Source organism: Mustela lutreola, chromosome 7 (genome assembly GCF_030435805.1).
Source record: "Mustela lutreola isolate mMusLut2 chromosome 7, mMusLut2.pri, whole genome shotgun sequence".
Taxonomy (NCBI): domain Eukaryota; kingdom Metazoa; phylum Chordata; class Mammalia; order Carnivora; family Mustelidae; genus Mustela; species Mustela lutreola.
The window spans coordinates 72097334-72120383 of NC_081296.1; the positions used below are offsets into that span (position 1 = coordinate 72097334).

At 36.7% G+C, this 23050-nt stretch overlaps 1 pseudogene; it reads left to right on the forward strand.

Annotated features, from left to right (window-relative positions):
* Positions 1-23050, forward strand: part of LOC131837182 (nuclear ubiquitous casein and cyclin-dependent kinase substrate 1-like) — a 131183-nt pseudogene that overhangs the window by 20172 nt on the left and 87961 nt on the right.

The window sequence follows — 23050 nt, forward strand, 5'->3', positions numbered from 1 at the left end:
ATACTCCTGTACAGATCTGGTATTATCTTCCATTAAATTTTACCACTAGGAAGAGAATTATGGAGCATTCTAAACGTCCAATCCATTCTTCCTCCTTTCTCCTTTTACAGCAACAAACCAAGATAAGCACTCCATGTGCTGATGGAAACATCCCTTCATTACAGATTGGGAGCTCTAAACCAATGTCACAGGGCAAGAGAAGCAAACATTTTCAAGTGGATCATAAGCACTAGGTTTAATACTAACAAGATGCTCTCCCTCTTCCAACCTCTGCTTCCAAGACCCATATGTTTGTTTGGGTGATGGGAAAATTAGCATTGTATCTTGGGGAATAGTTCAGAGAATTTGCTGCTGGTGCGGAGCCTGAGTCTTTAATAGGTCATCTCATCATCTCATCATTTTACATGTCCAAAGCTTTTAAAAATGTGGTTCTAAGTCCATTGTCTTTACCTGTTTTCCTATAAAGTGAGTATTTTTTAGTTAGAAACATGTTCGTTGTGCACTGCAATGTTTAATAAGGCATTCTGTGATTCCCCAGATGGTAATGCTGATATAAGTATGGTGAGCAAAAAATGCAAAACCATCACCATATATAAAAATATCCAATTGGCATTTCTTCCATGATGGTAAGGATCCAGTGTTATTGAAGTTCAACTGGATGGCTGGTTCCCCTGAGATATTACCCCACATTGGGAGGCAGTGTCATTCAGTATCAGTTCCTGCTGCTTATTGACTGATCACTCATCAATAAAAGTAAATAGGTCAGCCTTGGGGAGGTGTGGTCCATAATGTTGAGTTCCTACAAAATTTCATCCTTGACACCAAGGCTACTTTGTTTTGATTCTATTGAGCAGGGGTTGGAGTGACTAGGGAAAGAAGCCTCCCAACATTTATTAACAAAGAGAGTCATCCTGTCCACTTCATTACTGAAAACCTTCCTTATTAAGGAGTAGTTTTGATAAATGTTCACCCTAAAAACAAGGTTCTCCTGTTTTGAGCCTATTCCAAGAGGCCTATCCATGCATCATCAAAACTCCTTGACACCAATATTCCAATTTTGTTAACTCAGAATAAACAGCCTTCACTCAGATCATATTTCCTTCAAGGAAAAGTAAACAATCAGATATACAACTTAAAGTTCTGCCACACCTGGAGGATTTTGTGTGTGTGTGTGTGTGTGTGTGTGCTTTAAGGAAGGAATTAGCCTGTCATTAGACAGGCTCCAGATGCCAGCTCCTATAGGGTCTGCTTTAGTTGCAAAAGCCACCTTGCCAAGAGCATAACTTTGCCAAGGTATCACATACCCAATGACTGATTGGGGTGGAAGTCTAAGGGCCTGGCCATTTGGGACCTTCAGGACAATGCTGATGAACATGCTCTAGAGTTCTCCATGGGGTGAAAAAGTTTTTTTTGTCCACCAACAACACCCATCCCCTTCCTCTGATCAATACTGCTTTTCTTCTATTCCTTTCTCAGGTGTTGATTCTAAATAAATGTTCTCCATTTCAAACTCCATCCCCATCTATTTCTGGAGAACCTAACCTGTGACACCATGTACAAATCTGGATAGAATGTTTTCCTTCTCAGTCAATAGTCTATTGATCCATAGGTGGGGGTTGAAGGAGGTTTGACTATGTGGCAAGATTAGCTAAACTGAAATGAAAACTTCATGCTTGTGTAAAACAATTGTGTTTTCAGGACTTTATTAAGCCAGAACTTCTAGGTACCACTGCTACCCAATGACAAAGTGATTAAAGGTCGGCCTGATTTTATGGCTAGTGTATTTTATAAATCCCAGTTTACTAATCCACGATCAGGTGTGTAGTTAGAAGAGTAATAGCTGCTAACTCTAAAAAAGAGTCTACTACCTTTCCCAAATAGGTGTGGCTTCATCCTCAAATCCCAAGGACTTTTCCTGAAATTTTATTTTCAGGGAAACTTGCTCTAGGCATACCCAAATCTTTCAAAGACATTATGAGCACAGCTGATCTACTACATGATAGAAATGAGCTCTAATTTCCACCAAGTCTTATAAAGTGAGGAACTTCCTAACTATTGAAAAAGAGCTTAGATACAAGTGACAAATGACCACATTTACCTAAATATTACATTTCAGAAAAGTATGATAGGCTTTGAAATAGAGCAAAATATATTGGGTTAAGGATGTCCATGGTGGTGATGGTGACTCATTTAAGCCAGCCTGGGATGGGCGATGAGTCAAGTGAGGATCCCTGAAGACAGTGATATCTGGGCTGGGATTTGAGCAATGAGCCTGAATAAAGGGACAAAAACAAAACAAATAAACAAACAAAAAACCACAAAAACAAAAACCAAACAAACGAAAAACCTGCAGTGGCATTCTCAGCCAAGGGATCAGCATTTACCAAAGCAGTAAGGTGAGAGAGTGCAAGGCATATTCACAGTACTACAAGTTATGAAATCAGCCTTGTATCTCTCAATTTTCAAGAACTCTGGTCTATCTGGGGAAAAGGCAAACTGTGAAGATATTTATTGTTTAATATTAGTAGGAGAAGCTACAGAAAAATGTGCAAGGGTTACAAATAAATATTTTTATTCTCTCTTACTCACTGCATGGAGAGAGATTTGTGGCAATATTGCACAAACTTCACAAAGAAGAAAAAGAAATCACAAGAACTCTTTCCTTCAGAAAAAAAGAGTTCAGTTCTTGGGGCTATGCCATGGAAGGAGGTTTATCCATGCGCATAGCACCTTACCATATGTCATAGTCGTTAATAATGTAGGCTCTGGGTTTAGAGCTCCAGAAATTATTGGCTATGAAACACTGAGCAAGTTTCTTAAACTTTCTAAACTTCAATTTCTTTGCATGTAAAATTAAAAGACGTCTCTAACTAATGAAGTTATTGCAAGGAGGATTAAGTGAGGTGACAGAAATTCAGTGCTCAGTGAAGTGTAGGGTTATGAAAAAATGCTCCAAGATTACCTATTTTTCATTATTATTACTTGAAATATTTGTATGATACCCTCTCAAAATCAGAGACTTTAGATAAGCATAATAGGTTGGTGGGCTTGTTTTGGTTCTCTCTGTAGTCCTCTGTACTCTGATCTTGACTCTGACTTCTTTCCCATGATTCAGGAGGGCTACCGACCAAGTTTTAAGTTCTTGTTCATGATTATGGAGATAATAGCAAATCTATTCTCTGATGCTATCAAATCATTACATTTATGTATATACTTAACATGGCCAAATCCAAATGAAGATTAACGTTCATGGCAGAGAGAACATTTGAAAATTAAAGAATTTGAATTCCACTTAGCTTTATTGACAAAAATAATCACTGGAAATGCAAGTTATTAATTTATATTAATGTCAGGGATGCCAGGGATATTTGTGATAACTGGATGAAATAGACATTTGTCCTATTTAATCTATACTTTATATTTCTTACTAAGAATCAGGCAGAATACTCTACATCAAAAAAAGAAAAAGGATCAAAGTTTCTCATGCCTTATACCTCATGCTACATTTTCCAAAGTGGGCTTTGAAAACTACTAGTTTTTGGAACTCATAAATAGTTCTTATATGAAAACAGTCTCCATAGTCAGAGACTTTCAAGAAATATAGGGTTTTATTCTGCTTTGTTGAGATATAATAGACATATAATACTGTGTAAACTTTAGGTGGATAATGTGATAATTTGATACATGTTTATATTGTGAAATGATTACCACAATAAGGTTAGTTAACATACCCAGCGCTTCACATCACTACGTGTGTGTGTGTGTGTGTGTGTGTGTGTGTGTGTTGAGAGCATTTAGAGTCTACTCTCTTTGCAATTTTCAAATATACAATACAGTATTGTTACCTCTCGTTATCATGCTATAAACTAAATCACCAGAACATATTCATCTTATAACTGGAATTTTGTACCCTTTGACCAACACCTTCCCATTTCTCCCACTCCTCAGCTCCTGGCAACCACCAATATACTGTTTCTATGAGTTCACCTTGTTTAGATTTCAACTTCATTTCTCAACAATATTTCTCTTTCTTTGACTTATTTCACTTAGCACTCAAGGTCCATCCATGTTGTCACAAATGGCAAGATCTCCTTCTTTATGACTGAATAATATTCCATTATATATAACATTTTTATTTACTCACTTGTCAATGGATACTTAGGTTGTTTCCATGTCTTGGCTATTGTGAATAATGCTCCGATGAACATGGGGGCTGTGCATATCTCTTTGAGATAATGATTTCATTTCTTTTGGCTACATACCCAGAAGTAGGATTGCTGGAGCCAGTGGTAGTTTTGTTTTTTAATTTTTTGAGGAAACTACATAATGTTTTCTACAATGGCTATACCAATTGACATTCCTACCAGTGTGTACAAGGGTTTCCTTTTCTCTACCACCTTGCCAACATATATCTCTCTTGTCTTCTTGATAATAGCCATTCCAACAGGTGTGAGATGTTATCTCAATGTGCTTTTTATTTTATTTTGATAATTAATGATGTTGAACATTTCTTCATGCACCTGTTGAAGGGTTTTAACAAAGTTAAACAGGATTCTCTACTATAAGACCTCACGGAAATTTTACCACATACTTATAAACTGTAGATTTCTTTTTTTTTTTAATTTTTATTACTTTTTCCTTCTTTTTAAGTTTTTTTTTTAAATTAACATATAATGTATTATTGGTTTCAGGGATACAGTTCTGTGATTCATCAGTCTTACACAATACACAGCACTCACCGCTATATATATATATATATATATATATAGAGAGAGAGAGAGAGAGAGAGAGAGAGACTGGGAGTTTGGTAAGTTCTTTATAGATTTTGGATACTAGCTCTTTATCTGGTATGTCATTTGCGAATATCTTCCTCCATTCTGTCAGTTGTCTTTGGTTTTGTTGACTGTTTCCTTTGTTGTACAAAACCTTTTGATCTTAATGAAGTCCCAATAAATTTTTGCCCTTGTTTCCCTTGCCTTTGGCAATGTTTCTAGGAAGAAGCTGCTGTCCCTGAGGTTGAAGACGTTGCTGCCTGTGTTCTCCTCAAGGATTTTGATGGATTTCTGTCTCACATTGAGGTCTTCATACATTTTGAGTATTTTTGTGTATGGTGTAAAGAAATGGTCTGGTTTCATTTTTCTACATGTGACTGTCCAATTTTCCCAACACTATTTGTTGAAGAGACTGTCTTTTTTCCATTAGACATTCTTTCTTGTTTTGTCAAAGAGTAGTTGGCCATAGAGTTGATGACCCATTTCTGGGCTCTCTATTCTGTTCCATTGGTCAATGTGTTCATTTTTGTGCCAGTACCATACTGTCTTGATGATTACAGCTCTGTAATAGAGCTTGAAGTCTGAAATTGTAATGCCACCAGCTTTGGTTTTCTTTTTCAACATTTCTCTGCCTATTTGAGGTCTTTTCTGGGTCTGTACAAATTTTAGGATTATTTGTTTCACTTTTTTGAAAAAAGTTGATGGTATTTGGTAAGGATTGAATTGAATGTGTAGGTTTCTCTAGGTAGCATAGGCATTTTCACAATATTTGTTCTTTCAATCCATAAGCATGGGACATTTTTCCATTTTGTTGTGTCTTCTTTAATTTCTTTCATGAGTACTCTATGGTTTTGTGAGTACAGATTCTTTGTCTCATTGGTTAAATTTACTTCTAGGTATCTTGTGATTTTGGTTGCAAGTGTAAATGGGATCAACTCCTTAATCTCTTTCCTCTGTCTTGTTGGTGTATAGAAATGCAATTGACTTCTATGCATTGATTTTATATCCTGACACTTTACTGAATTCTTGTATGAGTTCTAGCCATTTTAGGGTAGAGTCTTTTGGATCTTCCACATAAAGGATCATATCATCTGCAGCAACCTCTGGCATATCATTAATATGTGTCAGATTCATTTTAATTGTTTTGCCAACAAAGCAACTCTAAACCTAGGGCCATGATTTGCAGAGTGTAGTGCAAAAGGAGAATATAGGGCCTGTGCAGGGGCAGAGAAGTTAATCTTTCCTTTATGGCCTGTGACCACAAGCCACCCAGGTAGTCACACCAGAAGTTCAGTACCTGAATGGGAAGTAGATAAATGATCCCTTCCAGGTCACCTACTAAATGCCAGCTTAGGATGGAGAGGACTGCTGCCATGCCTCATCCCGAGACACTGTAGGACACTCACTCCTAAACCTCCTCCTGTGCGTGCAGGCTCCCCAGGGTGGGTGGAAAACAGCCACAGGAGCAGACCTCCCCATATTGGTGTGCCCTGGTAACTGCCCAGAAAGGCTCACAGTGGTAATGGAGTCATAATAGAAAGTAAAGGTGGCCAAGAACCCATCTTGGGAAGGCAGAGAGGTGGCAAGACGCAAGAACATGTAGGGGCTGAGGCTCCAGGCCCACAGCCCAAGCTCCATTATCTGATTAGACTTCTCTTGCAAAGCACAAAAGATAAAGATAAAATCATTAAGAATTTCAAGATGGCTACCATGGAGCACCACTCTTCTGAGTATGGCCCTATGTGGCTGCACCAGTCACACACCTTAAAGTCAGTCCTAACTAAATCTTATTGTCATGAGTACAGTCTTCTGTTCCTCATGCAGCATAACCACCTTCTCACACCTTGAAAGAACTAGAGGATCACTGTGCAGGTAAGTTAACAAGTCATTGTTGTATTAATCTGCTAGGGCCACCAGAATAAAGTACCAAGGGCTGAGTAGCTTAAGCAGCAGAAATTTATTTCCTCACAGTCCTGAAGGCTAGAAGTCCAAGATCAGGGTGTTAGCAGCCTGTTTTCTCTCTGAGGACTTTCTTCTTGGCTTGTAGATGGTCGTCCTCCCCCTGTGTCTTCACATGGTCTTCCCTGTGTGTATCTGTGTCCAAATATCCTCCTCTTCGTTTAATCCACAGGTTGGTTCCTCCTGCTCTGGAGGTCTCTGTCTCTGCTTCCTATAAATGATGTGTGGGTGGTATGCTGCCTCAGTGGATGCTTTTTGATGGGTTCGATAAAGAAATCTCCATGTGGTAGATGGAAAAACACAGTCAGCCCAAGCAGTGCACTGCCCTGGAGATCCAAGTGGAGAGATCCAGTGGGCTGAGCCTATGGCCAGGGCTGGGGACAGCCCCCAGGTGGACGCGTACTTCCCGGGGGTGGAGGATCTGCTGGGGAGAATGGGGTACAGTCTCCTGCCTGGCACAGCTAAGTGCAGCTGCTGGAGTGCGTGTTAGAGAGGGTGGTCCTGGAGGAGCAGCCTGAGAGGGATTTGTTCATATGGTCTTCAGGAAAGCAGCAGCCTAAGTACAGAGGACACAACCCCTGGGACAAACCAGGCAGAACCAGCATAGGGGGCTGTGGTGGGCGGTAGCAACATCTGGTTTGGCTTCCAGGAAGGGGTCTCCAACACCGTGCTGAGTGGCTTGTGCATCAGGGACCTGTGCTAGCCCGAGCCTCAGATCCATGCCAGCTGCCCCAACCACAACACGGGTCCAGGAACCACACTTTTAAACTGTAGATTTCTAAGAGGGGGTAGAGCAGTGTTATCCAATAGAAATATAATTTGAGCCACATGTGTATTTTTTAACTTTCCAGAAGTCACATTAAAATGAAAGAGGTAAAAATAACTGTAATCATATATTTTTAATCCAATATATCCAAATGATATCATTTTTACAATCAATATAAAATTATTAGTGAGCTATTTTTCATTGTTTCCCCCCATAATATGTGTTTGAAATCCAGTGTGTATTTTCAGCTTGTAGCACATCACAATTTAGACTAGCCACATTTCAAGACCTCAAAAGACCTGTATAGTGAGTGCCTACCACATTTCATAGTACAGGGCTAGACTATGCAGTACTTCTCAAACTTGCTTTTCTATAGATTAGTTTTCATGGGACATGTTGAGGGATTATATTTCATTTTGAGAAACACTCATTTATGGAGGAGATTAATGGAGTTATCACCAGATGCAAGAGAAGAATGAGGAAAGGGAAAATGGCATTAAGCTATGAAATTGGAGCAAATATAAAGCCTTAGTGGCTACTGTTAATAATAACTCAGCATAACCAATGTATCACAGCTAGTGTATTGACCTACACGCGAGAGTAGACAGACATTAAGCTGAATTGCCATGGTGGTGGAAGGTGGAAGGAACATGAGAAGGCGACACTTCAGCAAATATAAGAGGGTAAGCAGTGATCAGAGCAAGAGCCTGAGGAGCACACCATGTAGTCTTGCAGCTGAGATCATGGTATTCAAACAGAAGGACTCAAATACACTGCTCTAGGAGGAACAGTGATTCTCTCTAAATTTAGTTATTTTTCCAATTAAAACAATTCTAGGAAAGAAAGTATTGAGCCCTCAGAACTCCTTCTACATTCATTCTAAGTCACTCCCAGGTAATTTAGGTGAAATTCTATAGATGAGGGTTGCTGAAAAGGGATCCTGAGTTTTTCATCTCAAACAAGATTTGGCTTGGACCCTAAGGATTTAGTGTTTCCATCTTGAAGGATCAGAGCTCCATTTGTTTCCTCTCTACCTTATAGTAGTTCAATGACTGCCTTGGCATTAAATTACTCCCTCTGGTCCAAATGAGTTCATTATCACCCTCCCAAACACCTAGATTACTCATAGGGTTTTAGGGCCATAGAAGATCTATGCTCAAAGACTGAAATAGGTTTAAGGACTATACACCTTCCTTTCCCAAATGGGAATTACAAAATAACCTTATTCAGAACTGGTCTAGAGCCTTTCTTTATTGAAAACAGGCTTTAGCAAGGCAAAAGAAAACAAAACCCTCTTCATGACATCTATGCAGGGTTTCTTGAATTTAAACTTAAAGACAAGAGAAAGGAGGGGCAAGGTGAGGAAAGATGTAATTTGTATAATTGTAGTGCTATGGATGGGAACACCAATACTGCCAGATTTAATTATTCCTTTCATCTTGCCTTATTTCACTCTTTAAGATCAATATGCTTGTTCTCTTCTTAAGCAGCAACGATTTCTACAATCTAAACATAAATTTAATCATGTGCTGCCATCCCAGTGTTTATAGACTCTGTCAAAGACATAGACCATTATAATTATTTTCTCAATCATTTGCCACAAGAGAAACACTTCAGGCAACACTAAAACTTAACTTAATCACCAGAAACAATATAAGTTCAACAAATAGATCTTATTAGATAGCCATTTTAAAAAAGGAGTAAAGCTCATTTTCCAATACTTTAATTTTCTGCTAAGTTTCAAATTGTGTTTACATACAGACCTTGAACTATTGCCATATTTTATATGAAATATAAATGGAACAGTGTCATGAAGATTGTTATTAAAACTGATTCCTAGTGCGGTATATGCAACTTTCTAAGTCATAAATCATTGGGGGTAGTTTACTTCCACTCTAAAAAGGAACTGTATGTCAATGCTAAAAATGAGTAGTAAGTGTAGATTATAGAAATGGCTAAAAGGAAATAAATTGTTTAGAAGAGAAAGCACTTATCATAAGAAGTGGCCACTCAGATGAGCTCCAAAACTTTCAGATTCAAGAGATTACAGATTTGATATAAACGACATAAACATATATAGATTTGTGAAAGAAGCCAATGCTGTTTTAACAGACTACATACTCCAGCAATGCCAGACACAGACTTCATGGTATTCTGTTTTACAATGTGAGTTTCAACTAAATAAGAGGAAACTCAGATAAGTATAAAAATAAAAGTGATATTTAATTTTATTAAAAGCTTGTACAGTAACAAGACACCAATATGGGAAATTAGAAGTATGTACATGTATGTGAATGACTAAGTGTATGAATGAACATCTGAGCATGCCTATGTGCTTTTGTATATGTTTTTGTTTTCTATTTAGATGTGAGGCTGCATGTATATGAATGTGCATTTTCAAGTGTGCTCTTGTTCTTTAAAAAAAATTTTAAGGACAAAAGTGGGATCTGCTATAATATCAACATTTTGTTTTAAAAATAGGAATTTAATGGGGGTGTCTGGGTGGTTCAGTCAGTTAGGCTTCCCACTCTTGGTTTTTGGCTCAGGTTGTGATCTCATGGGTCACGAGACTGAGCCCCAAGTGGAGGTCCCAGCTCAGTGGAGAGTCTGGTTGAGATTCTCTCTCTCTGCCCCTCCCCCTGCTCTCTCTTTCTCTCTCTAAAATAAATAAGTAAATCTTAAAAAAATAAAAATAGGAATTTAACAATATGTATAAATTCATTACAAAATCAGATAAAATTCTCTCATTTTTTTTCAAAGTAGCAAGAGATTCCTAATTACAATAACTTTAGAAGAGACTCTACAGAGTGCATTTTATTATTTTGTTGATTTTTAAAATTATCTACTTAAAGCTCACAAAATATCTAGAAAAAATAAAACAAGTCCCTTGTACTCCCATCAGGTAGTTAAATCTACCAATTGGCTACACTAACTTAAAAAATATGTTACCTTTTTAGTAGAAGATCCTGTGGACTCTTACAAACTCATTTCCTTCCTTGCCTCCCACAAGTATTCACTACCCCGAAGACTTATATCCTTTCTATTCATTATTTTATACTTTTACTATTTAATCATGTTAAGTATATAACACATTATCTGTATACTTTTATACTTTATGGAAATAACATCCTACTGTAAATGTCATTCCATATTTATCTTTCTTTGCTTAAGGTTATGTTTTTGAGATTTACACTGATACATATTTATATTGCTAGCTATAGTGAATTCATTTTAACAGCTATGTAGGATTCACTGTAAAAATATAAAACATTATTTTTGTTGATCCTCAAATTGATAGACATTTCAGTTATTTCAAATTTGTTGTTCTTCTAATCAATCAGAGAGTGATTACTACTTGCAAGAAATATGCTCTGGAACCTGAATAGAGTTGGAGATTGTTGAAATTCTGGGAAGGACATCTTTGACTTTATGAGATCAACACATGCTTTCCATTGTGTCTGTACAACTTAAATTGTGGTATATGAAGTTCATATTATCCCACATCCTCACCAAAACTTATTATCATGCTTTTTAATTTTGTCACTACGAAAGATGTGAAATGGTAACTCAGCTTTTTGTTTTAATTTGCACTTTGCTTACTGCCAATTAGCCCACTGTGACATGAGTTCCAAATATTTTTCCAGTTTACCATTTGCCTTTTTATGCTTTGGTGACAGTGTCTCTCCAATCCTTTCTTCCCATTAATTTTTGCTATTCTATTTGTAACTTTGCTCTCTGTTTTCTTTGTGTTTACCCTTTTATTCATGTTCTCCAAATTCTTAAGGTGAATTCTTAACTCATTTTTTTCCAGGCTTCCTTTATTTTTTCTTTCTTTAAATATGTATTTAAGGCTTTGCTTTCGTTGGTCCTCAAAATTTCCCCCGGAGACAGTGATTCATCTAATGCTGACATTTAAGCAATGGGGGTTTTAAGAACAACAGGCGAAAGTATGTCAGTTTTTTAAAACAAGTTTTTTGGGTTCCTTGTAGTCATATAATATGGTTGGCTACCTAGACTGCCAAGATGGTGGAGGCAGGTTTTGCATACATAGGACAAAATTAATTGTGTTTATGCTGGTATGCCTGTAACAGTGAATAAATCCTTTTTTTCAATTAGGAAGCTTCAGCTCTGCTCCCTTTAGGTTATCTTATAAATAAAGAAGTTAAAATTTTGTTTAATAAGGAGATCATTGAGCCCTAGTCAGTGGAACAACGTCTAAAAAGTGTGTGATAAGGGAGTTAGACACTATCAGCTTAATCCAGTGCCTTCTAATTATGCTTCTCAGTACATATTATTGTCCTTGGAGAGCAATCAAAAATCTTTACTAGGATTTTCTTCGTGTGTGTGTGTGTGTGAAAGGTCAGAATGGTTTGAAATATATGTAAGTTGTATATGTAACAATTGCCTCTCAAACCAAATGACTTAGTGACAGGTAGTTGCAAGCTAGTTCTATGGGGGAGAAACCAAGCCTTTCTACTGACCATACTTTGTTTTTATTCTAACTACAAATAATGTTGAAACCTGATGGGTATCCATAAGACCATTTATCTTATGTACTTATGATGTGCTGATTTTTTAAGCAAGTTTTAGGCATTTTTTTTTTGTCTTTTAAAGATATTTAAAGATCCCAAATCTTTACCTAATAGACCATTAGAAACTTCCCCATATCCCTTGTCAATGGGATAGTCATGCATACAGCATCTTTTACAGCAACGTCTTTGCAGATTCATTCATTTCAATTCCATTTAAATTGATTTCTATTATTATAGTTTCATGGGTTTCAAATTATCTTAATCTTTGGCATCTTTGTCTATCATGATGTTCCAGAAAATACAGAAAAATGTCTTTATTATGACTAGGAAACCATTAACTTTTTAAAAATCTGTAAATATGGATAACACAAAATAAACCCAACCATTCTGTAGATCCCATATGCAACTTCTAAAGAAGAGACTGTGAATCTAGAACTGAAATTCCTACTGAAAAAAGGAAATATTTACCTTTTACTATCTTCATATGTGTGTGGGGGTGTATATATATATATATATATATATATAGGACCTAGATGTGTACATTTCATAAATGATAGTTGGAAATATGGTTTCTAGGGTAAATGACTAGCCAATTTTCATCAAATGTTTTCATGATCATCTTTTCTGCAAAAGTTATTTTTCTTCCTAAAAGGTTATAAATTGCAAATTTTATATATTTATGCTAAAAATGATTGAGTTCATTATTGTGGGCTCGTAATTTTTTAAAAATTGGGCTTTATGAAAGCTAAAAGCCTCATTTTTAGCATTTGGTAATTCTACAGTGTAATACTCCCTCCAAGGCTGATTTCAGACCATCAGTGGGATGTCAACAAAGAGGGAGCCGGGAAGAGAGTCACAGCAGTGCACCATTATATATATTTCTATCACACAGATTTATTAGATGTAAATAACCTCAAGAATATAGGTAATATTAAATTAATTAGGAAGTGATGAGTTTTAAGTGTATTTTACCTTTGTTTGTAATATAATTTAATTACTTGTAGGTTTATATAACTACTTGTTAATTAATGTCTGCCTTAAGCAATCAACTTAGTAATTGGCTCTCATGAGCTAATCTGAGCGTCTGCAGCGCATCGCCAGTTAGGTCTTTTCTGTATCTCTTTGGTTTTATTACTTGACTTTATAAACAGTTTCTTAGTGAAGCATAATCATTGGGTTTTTAGGGAAATGATTCCTTTATCTGGTAAGTAAGTTTCCTATTTCTTTTGGGAAAATATATATCTATATCTATGTTTATATCTATATCTATATCTGTATCTATATCTATCTATATCTGCTATCATTCCATTAATATACCAATTGAATTCTGGTCAATTTATGACATATTTTCATTAGAGATTTTGTATAATTTTACTAGTACTTAAAGAGAAATTTTTTTTCTGTGGCTGAATTTGTATCCCTATTAAGTCTTTGCTTGAAGCAAGCAGATTTTAGAATTAGAAAGAAAAATTAAAATTGAGATCCTTCATTGATCAAATTTACTTCATTTTTGTAAAATTATTAAAATAGTTTAACTATTCTATTTTGGATTTTGAAAGGAAAATGATTTAGAGTAAAAAGTAAAGGCTTAGAAATCAAACTGTCCTGAATTCAAATCCTGACTCTACTATTCACTAGCTATTTGCACTCGAACAATTTAGTTCATTCTCCATCTAAGTTCCTTTTCCTTCAAATGGCAATAATAGTATGTACTTTTCAGATTATGTAGATAAGACTGATAAACATATGCCTTTGAAACATTTGATCTCTGAACAAATGTTGAGAGAGCTTATCAGACTTTCTCTCTCTGAAATTCTGCACTTAATGTTGTATTTACCTTAAAAATGAAAAAGGCATTATAAGCACACAATTAAAAAAAGAAGTTATTTTTTCTTTTAAAAAATAAACAAGTTATTTATTAACAAGTTATTTATAACTTGTTACTTGTTATTTATAACATGTTATTTATAAATAAGTTACTTTTTAAAACAAAAGTAAATCTGCCTCCTGCCCCAAATCCCCAGTCCTACTCTCCAAAGGTATATCTTTCTACTAAATTCTTCCAATCTCTTATTCTCTCTACCAGGAAATAATCAATGTGCACTCATACACATCTATGTATATATGATTATTTAGTATCTTCATTTTTTACATAACAGTATCTCCTAGCAATTGTCCCATTAAAATACAAACAGAGCTGCCACACTGTTTTGCCTGGCTGCATAGGACTCTAGGGATGTGCCAACATTTATTTGACTAGTCCTTTGTTGATTAAAAATTTAGGCTTACAGTGGTTTAAAAGAAAACAACAACACCTCATTATTATAGAGAAGAGTCCAAGATGGCAGAGACCTTAGTTTTGTCTATTCCCAGTAATTCAGCTAGATTGCTATCTATTCATTCAGAACACCTGCGAACTCAACCAGAGACCTAAGAAAATAATTGCTACAATTTTACAAATAGAAAGTGACTACTTTCTATTTGTAGTGGTCACTTTCTACAAGGTAGGAGGTGTGGAGAAGTGAATCCCAGGAGATAGACCAAAGATAAACCATGGGGGTTGGGTAAACTGGCTACCAGAAAGTGGTATAGCAACACAGCACAAAATTGGAACTTTTAGAAGTCCGCTCCCATGAGGGATGTCCCTGCCTGAAAGGCACTCAGGTGGTGAACTGGGTGGAAACCTAGGTGGGACAGTGTGGCCTTGGGATCCCTGGGGTCACAGAAAGAATGGGGGTGTTTGAGTGCAGCAGAGTTCTCAGGCATCAGAGAGGAAGCTGCGGTAATCAGCAAGCCCAGGAGCAGGCTCTCATCTTGGTGTTGACATAAACCATGAACCCTGGCATGGTCAAGCAATGGCTCTCTGAGCAGGGGCCAAGCAAGCAGCAGGACGGTGGGAAGACTCCCCTACCTCCCTCAAGAGGAGTGGTACAGGTGCATGTTGCAGGAGTCTTCAGGGTTTAGAGACTCTAAGCAGAGTCCTGTGCCAAGGTAGAGATGCTGGGTTATGGGCTGGGTGAACACTGAGTGTGGATGGAAAATAGGGAGACAGGAGTGATTGACTGCTTTTTCCTGAAGGAGCACTGAGGAGTGGGGCCCCAAGCTTTCAGCTATAGAGCTGGACATGGGAGGCTGCCATTTTCATGCTTATCCTATAAAGCACCATGTGACACCTACAGGGAACAAAAGCCACAGAGGGCAATCTGGAGTTGCTTACTTAACCTGGCCCCCTGGCAAGGGCAGTGCAATTCCACTAGGGGCAAAGACACCTGAGAATTAGTACAACAGGTCCCTCCCCCAGAAGATCAGCAAGAACATCGGGCTAGGACCAAGTTAAATGATCACACAGAACTGCAAAACTCCAGCCCTAGGGGAAGATCGTATATAGAATTCATGGGGGTTTTTCCTCATGATTATTTAGTCATTCAATAATTTTTCTCTTTTTCCTTTAAAACCAATTTGTTATTTTCTCAACTCATTTTTAAGTCTTTTTTCATTTTCATTTTTACAGTTACGTTTGATTCCTTCATTATATTTAATTTTTTGTATATATGTAAGTATTTCTTTCCTTACAATTTAGGGATGCAGTTTCTTATAAAAAACAGACCAAAATACATACAGAATCTAGTATATCTCTCTGTTCATTTCACCTGATTCTCTCTTTAAGTATTTTTTTAAAATTTTCATCTTTGCAGTTACATTGTATCCTTTCAATATATTTAATTTTATGTATATATAAGTTTTCCTTTCTTTAAAATTTTGGATGTAGTCTTGTAACAAACAGATCAAAATATACCCTGGATATAGTGTATTGCTCTATTCTGTTCACCTATCTGTGAACTAACTTTGTTTCTTTGTTTCTTTGTTTCTATTTTTGTCTTCTAAATTTTATTTTCACAGTCTAACCTTTTATTGTATTTGATTTTTTGTATGTATATATATGTGTGTGTGTGCATATGTATATATACATATATACATACATATATATATATACGCACACAATAAGACTAAATTCATATCCTTTAATAATTATTCTGAATGTAAATGGGTTAAATGCCCCAATCAAGAGACACAGAGTATCAGATTGGATAAAAAAGCAAGACCCATTGATATGTTGTCTACAAGAGACTCATTATAGACCCAAAGACACTTCCAGATAGAAAATGAGGGGGTGGGAAATCATTTATGATGCTAATGGACATCAAAAGAAAGCTGGGTAGCAATCTTTATATCAGACAAATTAGTTTTTAAACCAAAAAAATGTAATAAGAGATGAAGAGGGACACTATATCATACTTAAAGGGTCTATCCAACAAGAATATCTAACAATTGTAAATATTTATGCCCCTCAGGTGGGAGCAGCCAATTATATAAACTAATTAAAACAAAATTAAAGAAACACATTGATAATAATACAATCAGGGTATTGCAACACCCCATTCATTGCAATGGACAGATCATCTAAGCAGAAGACTCACAAGGAAACAAGAGCTTTTTGAATGACACACTGGACGAGCTGGACTTCACAGATATATTCAGAGCATTCCATCCTATAGCAACAGAATACACATTCTTCTTAAGTGCACATGGAACATTCTCCAGAATAGATCACATAACTGGGTCACAAATCAGGTCTCAATTGGTACCAAAAGATTGGGATCATTCCCTGCATATTTTCAAGCCACAGTGCTTTTTTCATTCACAAGAAAAATTTGGAAAGAATTCAACTACATGGAGGTTAAAGAGCATCCTACTGAAGAATGAATGAGTCAACCAGGAAATTAAAGAATTTAAAAAATTCATGGAAACAAATGAAAATGAAAACACAATTGTTCAAAACCTTTGGGATATAGCAAAAAAGAGGGAAGTATATAGCAATACAAGCTTTTCTCAAGAAACAAGAAAGTTCTCAAAATATACAACCTCACACCTAAAGGAGTTGGAAAAAGAACAACAAATAAAGCCTACACTCAGCAGGGTAAGAGAATAAAGGTTAGAACAGAAATCAATGAAATAGAAACTAAAGAACAGTAGAATAGTAGAACAGATCAATGAAACTAGGAGCTGTTTCTTTGAAAGAATTAGTAAGAATGATAAACCTCTGGCCAGACTATCAAAAAGAAAAGTGAAAGGACCCAAGTAAATAAAATCATGAATGAAAGAGAAAAGATCACAACCAACATGAAAGAAATACAAACACTTAAAAAAATATATTATGAGCAACTATATGCCAACAACTTAGACAATCTGGAAGAAACAGATGACTCCGGGAGACATATAAAGTACCAAAACTGAAACAGGAAGAAACAGAAGACCTGAACAGACCCATAACCAATGATGAAATTGAAGCAGTAATCAAAAATCTCCCAACAAACAAGAGTCCAGGGCCAGATGGCTTCCTAGGGGAATTCTACCAAACATTTAAAGAAGAATACCTGTTCTTCTGAAGCTGTTTCAAGAAAATAGAAATGGAAGGAAAACTTCAAACTCCTTTTATGAGGCCAGCATTGATGCCCAAACCAGATGAAGACCCCATCAAATTACAGACCTATTTCCCCAATGAACACGGATGCCAAAATTCTCACCAAGATACTAGCCTGTAGGATCCGACAGTACATTAAAATAATTATTCACCATGACCAAGTGAGATTTATTCCTGGTTGAAAGTGGCTTAACATCCTCAAATCAATTAATGTGATACACTACATAAATAAAAGAAAGGACAAGTATCATACAATCCTCTCAATAGATGCAGAAAACGCATTTGACAAAGTTTGATTAAAACTCTCCACAGTGTAAGGATAGAGGGGACATACCTCAATATCACAAAAGCTATCTATGAAAAGCCCACAGTGAATATCATTCTCAATGGGGAAAAACTGAGAACTTTCCCCTCTTAAGGTCAGGAACACAACAGAGATGCCTACTCTGACCACTTTTGTTCATCTTGGTACTGGAAGTCCTACTGTCAGTAATCAGACAACAAAAAGAAATAAAAGGCTTCCAAATTGGCAAAGAAGTCAAACTCTCACTTTTCTCAGATGACATGTTAGTCTATGTGGACAACCCAAAGGACTCCACCCCAAATTTGACAAAATTCATATAAGAATACAGCAAAGTGGCAGGATATAAAATCAATGCACAAAAATCAGTTGCATTTCTATACATTAATAATAAGACAAAAGAAAGATAATAAGACAATAATAATAAGACAAAAGAATTCATTAATAATAAGACAAAAGAAAGAGACATTAAGAAGCTGATCCCATTTACAACTGCACCAAAACCATAAGATATCTAGGAATAAACCTAATCAAAGAGGCAGAGGACCTATACTCAGAAAACTATAGAACGATCATGAAAGAAATTGAGGAAGACACAAAGAAATGGAAAAATATTCCATGTTCATGGATTGGAAGAATAAATATTGTTAAAATGTCTGTGCTACCTAGAGCAATCTATACATTCAATGCAATCCCTATCAAAATACCATCGACTGTCTTCACAGAGCTGGGATAAAGAATCCTAAAATCTGTATGAAACCAGAAAAGACCCAAAATAGCCAAAAGTAGGTGGAAAAAGAAAACTAAAGTTGGTGGCATCACAATTCTGGATTTCAAGATATATTACAAAGCTGTAATCATCAACACCGTATTGTAAGGGCACAAAAACAGACATAGAGATCAATGGAACAGAATAGAAAGCCCAGAAATGGCCCCTCAACTCTATGTTCAACTATTATTTGACAAAGCTGGAAAGAATATCCAATGGAAAAAAGAAGTCTCTTCAACAAATGATGTTGGGAAAATTGGACAGTCACATGCAGAAGAAGGAAACTGGATCATTTTCCTACACCATACAGAAAAAGAGACTCAAAGTAGATGAAAGACCTAAATGTGAGACAGGAATCCATTAAAATACTAGAGGAGAAGACAGACAGCTGTGACTTCAGCCACAGCAACTTCTTGCTAGACACATCTCCAAAGGCAAGGAAAACAAAGGCAAAAGTGAACTATTAGGACGTCATCAAGATAAAAAGGTGTTGCACAGCAAAGGAAAAATTTGACAAAACTAAAACACAACTGACAGAATGGGAGAAGATATTTGCAAATGTCTTAATAGATAAAGCACTAGTATTCATGATATAAAGAACTTATCAAACTCAACACCCAAAGAACACTACAATCAAGAAATGGGCAGAAGACATGTATAGACATTTCTCCAAAGAAGACATCCAAATGGCTAACAGATGCATGAAAAAATGCTCAACATCACTTGACATCATGGAAACACAAATCAAACCATAATGAGATACCACTCCAAATCAGTAAGAATGGCTAAAATTAACAAGTTAGGAGAGGGCATGTTGCCAAGGAGGCAGAGAAAGGGGAATCCTCCTACACTGTTGGTGGGAATGCAAGCTTGTGCAGCCACTCTGGAAAACAGTACAGAGTTTCCTCAAAGAGCTGAAAATAGAGCTACCCTATGAACCAGCAATCACACTACTGGGTATTTACCCCACAGATACAAATGCAGTGATCCGAAGGAGCACATGCTCCCCAATGTTTATAGTAGCAATGTCCACAATAGCCAAACTATGGAAAAAGCCCAGATGTTCCTTGACAGATGAATGGGTAAAGAGGATGTGGTATACATATATACAATAGAATATTGCTCAGCCATCAAAAAACCTGAAATCTTGCCATTTGCAATGATGTGGATGGAACTAGCAGGTATTATGCTAAGTGAAATAAGTTAATCAGAGAAAGAATTATCATATGATCTCTCTGATAGGTGGAATTGAAGAAACAAAACAGAGGATCATGGGAAAAGAGAGGGAAAAATAAAACAAGATGAAATCAGAGAGGGATACAAACCATGAAAGACTCTTAACCACAGGAAATAAACTGAGGGTTGTTGGAGAGGAGAGGGGTAGGGACTGGGATAACTGGGTGATGGACATTAACGAGGATATGTAGTGTAATGAGCACTGGGTATTATATAAGACTGATGAGTCACTGAACTCTACCTCTGAATCTAGTAATACACTATATGTTAATTAATGGAATTTAAATGATAAAAATATTTCATAATAAAAACTAAAAATAAAAAACTTTAGTGAATACCTTTGTACATACATCATACTATAGTCATACTAATGTAACAACTTCATAGAAGGGAAATTATTGAGGCATTAATTTCTTCATTTATACTTTTGTACAGTTACTGTGAGAATTTAATGGGGGTAATTCAGATAAAGTGCTTAATATAGGGGCCAGCATACAGTAAGTACTCTGTAAACATTATGCATTATTAGTAGGGTACTTAGAGGTCTCAGTTTCTTCAGGCAGAGCAGGATCCAGCAGGGCAGCTCTCAAACAAAGAGAGTCAGGTTCTGGTTGTCAGGAACCTGAGCCCTCTAGCCATAGGTATACATGAGAATAGTAAAAGGGATCAGAGGGGTTATGGGCAGAGCACGGAGGGCACCTGTTCCAAAAGCATTCACTACATTATTTCATTTTCCTTAAAGAGCAATATGGATGTCACTGAAAATCGTCTTACTGAACCCAATAATTAGATTTTTGGCTTAAAGTGTAGATCATTTAGTCAAATGATCATTTTTGTTTTGCAAGATATAAAACCATCACTATCACTTAATTTTTCAGTTTCTGGTTGAACACTTTGGGAAGTTTTAGACATTTTTGTGTAAGCATTTAAGGCAAAAGAAAGTGAGGCCTTATAACTTAAGTTTATTCAGTAATATTTATTACTGAAATCAGAACATTAACCTACCTCCTATGATGAGAAAGCCAACAGACTGGAAACTGGCTTATGATCTCCAATATCAGCATCTATGCCTTTGGCATCAGAGCTGATATACTGACTGCTGTGTGGTTCATGCTAAAGCAGAGGCCTCACAAACCCCACTTTTTAATTGGATTTTTTCCCTTTCTCTAACAAACAACTCTCTATCTCTGTATTAGGAAATATGCTTTCTCCCTGTTGAGTGCTTAAAGGTTCAGCATTCAAGAAAGGAGGCAGATTCATTCTGGCTTTTTATTTTCACATATTGTATTGCTTTCTTAGTATTTACTGAGTATTCAAACTATGAAAGGTTCTGAAAACTAAGATACCTTGGTTTTTGTCTCTGGAACTAATTACAAGAGTGAAAGACATCATTTGAACTAATTAGATATTTATTTATATTTAAAGGAAAGACAACTGCATGAACCACCCCCTTTTCTTTTCAGAAAAAAAAAAAAAAAATCAGAGAATTTAAGTTCCTTATCCACCATAATATCCACACGGAAGCTCTGCAGTTACTCTGTGAGCTGAGTTTGGAGCTACGCATATTGCTGGTTGCTCTGCCAATGATCTACATAAATTATGGCTTGTGCTACCTACTTTCAGGGAGCTTATCTGAATTTTAGATCCTATTTATGTTGTGGCTGAGAGACTACCTACTGCTCTTAGGCTGTTTACAACTTGTGAATAGTTACTGTTTCTAAGGACCTGAGTGCTTGTCAGTTAACAACAATGAAAATGGGCAGAAAGACTATTACCAGAAGGCATGAGGAGTTTGAGAAGAAGGGGGAAGTCCTGAACTGCACTGATCCATTCTTATCCTTCTCCCCATTCTCCTAAATCCCCCTTTCACATCCCGCCCTCATTTCCACAACCATGACCCAGTAGAATGAGCTGAATGTTTGGGCCCGTCCCCAAATTCCTATCTTGAAACCCTCCCCCCACAATGTGATGGTATTAGAAGGGCCTTTGGGAGGTGATTAGGATTAGACTAAGTCATGAGGGTGGTGCCTTCAGAACTGGGATTGGTGCTTTCATAAGAGTCACTCACTCCATGTTGTGAGGTTGTAAGGAAAAGTGGGCAGTTGGCAACCAGAATAAGGATCCTCACTAGAATTTGACTAGGCTGCAAAGCTGAACTTTTCAAGTCTTTTGACTGCAAGAAATAAACTTCTGTTATTTATAAACTACTCAAGCTTTAGTATTCTGTTACTGCTGCCCAAACTGACTAAGATACCAAAAGAATTTCTTTCTTCAGAGCTGAGGTTATTTACATGAAAAAGTAAATAATTCAGAGCCCAAGGATCTTAACCCTTCAAAGAAACATTCCCATTCTCAAAGAAGTGTTTGCTAATGCTTTTCCAGCTGGTATATTATGCTAGCATATTTTAGGCTCAGCTCTGCTATTTCCTGTCTACTTCACAGAACACTGCTGCTTGCTTTTCTCTGAAAATTTATTTAGAAGATAAAAATAAGAGATACCTCCTAGGGCATCATCACATTTTGGCCTTGACTCTTTTGTCCCAGTAGTTTTGTGAGGATGAGGGAGCAGGGAATAGGGTTCTCATGGAGCCTTCTTTCTTTGCCTCTTTGCTATAGGTTTTTGTCTTTGGATTCCTCAACAACTTTCAAGAGTGAGTGGCCTTTCCTCCTTCTCCGACCCCATCTGCTTGTTCATTCCTCAGCCTTGCTGTCTAGCCTGTGTTCCCACCATTCCACTCTCCAGCACAGCCAAAAGACCAATTGCACCTACTTGTTTAGTCAGCTCGTATCTTTCAATCCACTAGGTGTTGACCTCTGTTCCCCCTTTCCATTGAAATTGCTCTTTCCAGAGATACCCATCATTCCCTTCTATGATATCCAATAATGTTTTCTCAGTTGACCTCTTGGAGGTGTTTGGTTTGGTTTTCAGTATAGTTAGTTGACCTCTCCTCGTAGTTGATAAACTCTTCTGCTATTTTCTAAACCACGGATCTTTTCTGGTTTTTCTTCCTACTTCCTTGGCAAATGTTTCCCAGCCTTCATTGTTGTTTCTTCTCCCACCTACACCTTAGATATTGATATTATTCAGGGACCTATTTTAGACCCTTTGTGTTTTTCACTTAGCAAATGGTAATACCTACCTCCTCACGGCCAAGAAAAAACTAGGTATTTTTGTTGACTCTTCTTTCCTACTCCTCTAGCCCATCAAAGCATTCAACAAATCTTCTACCTCC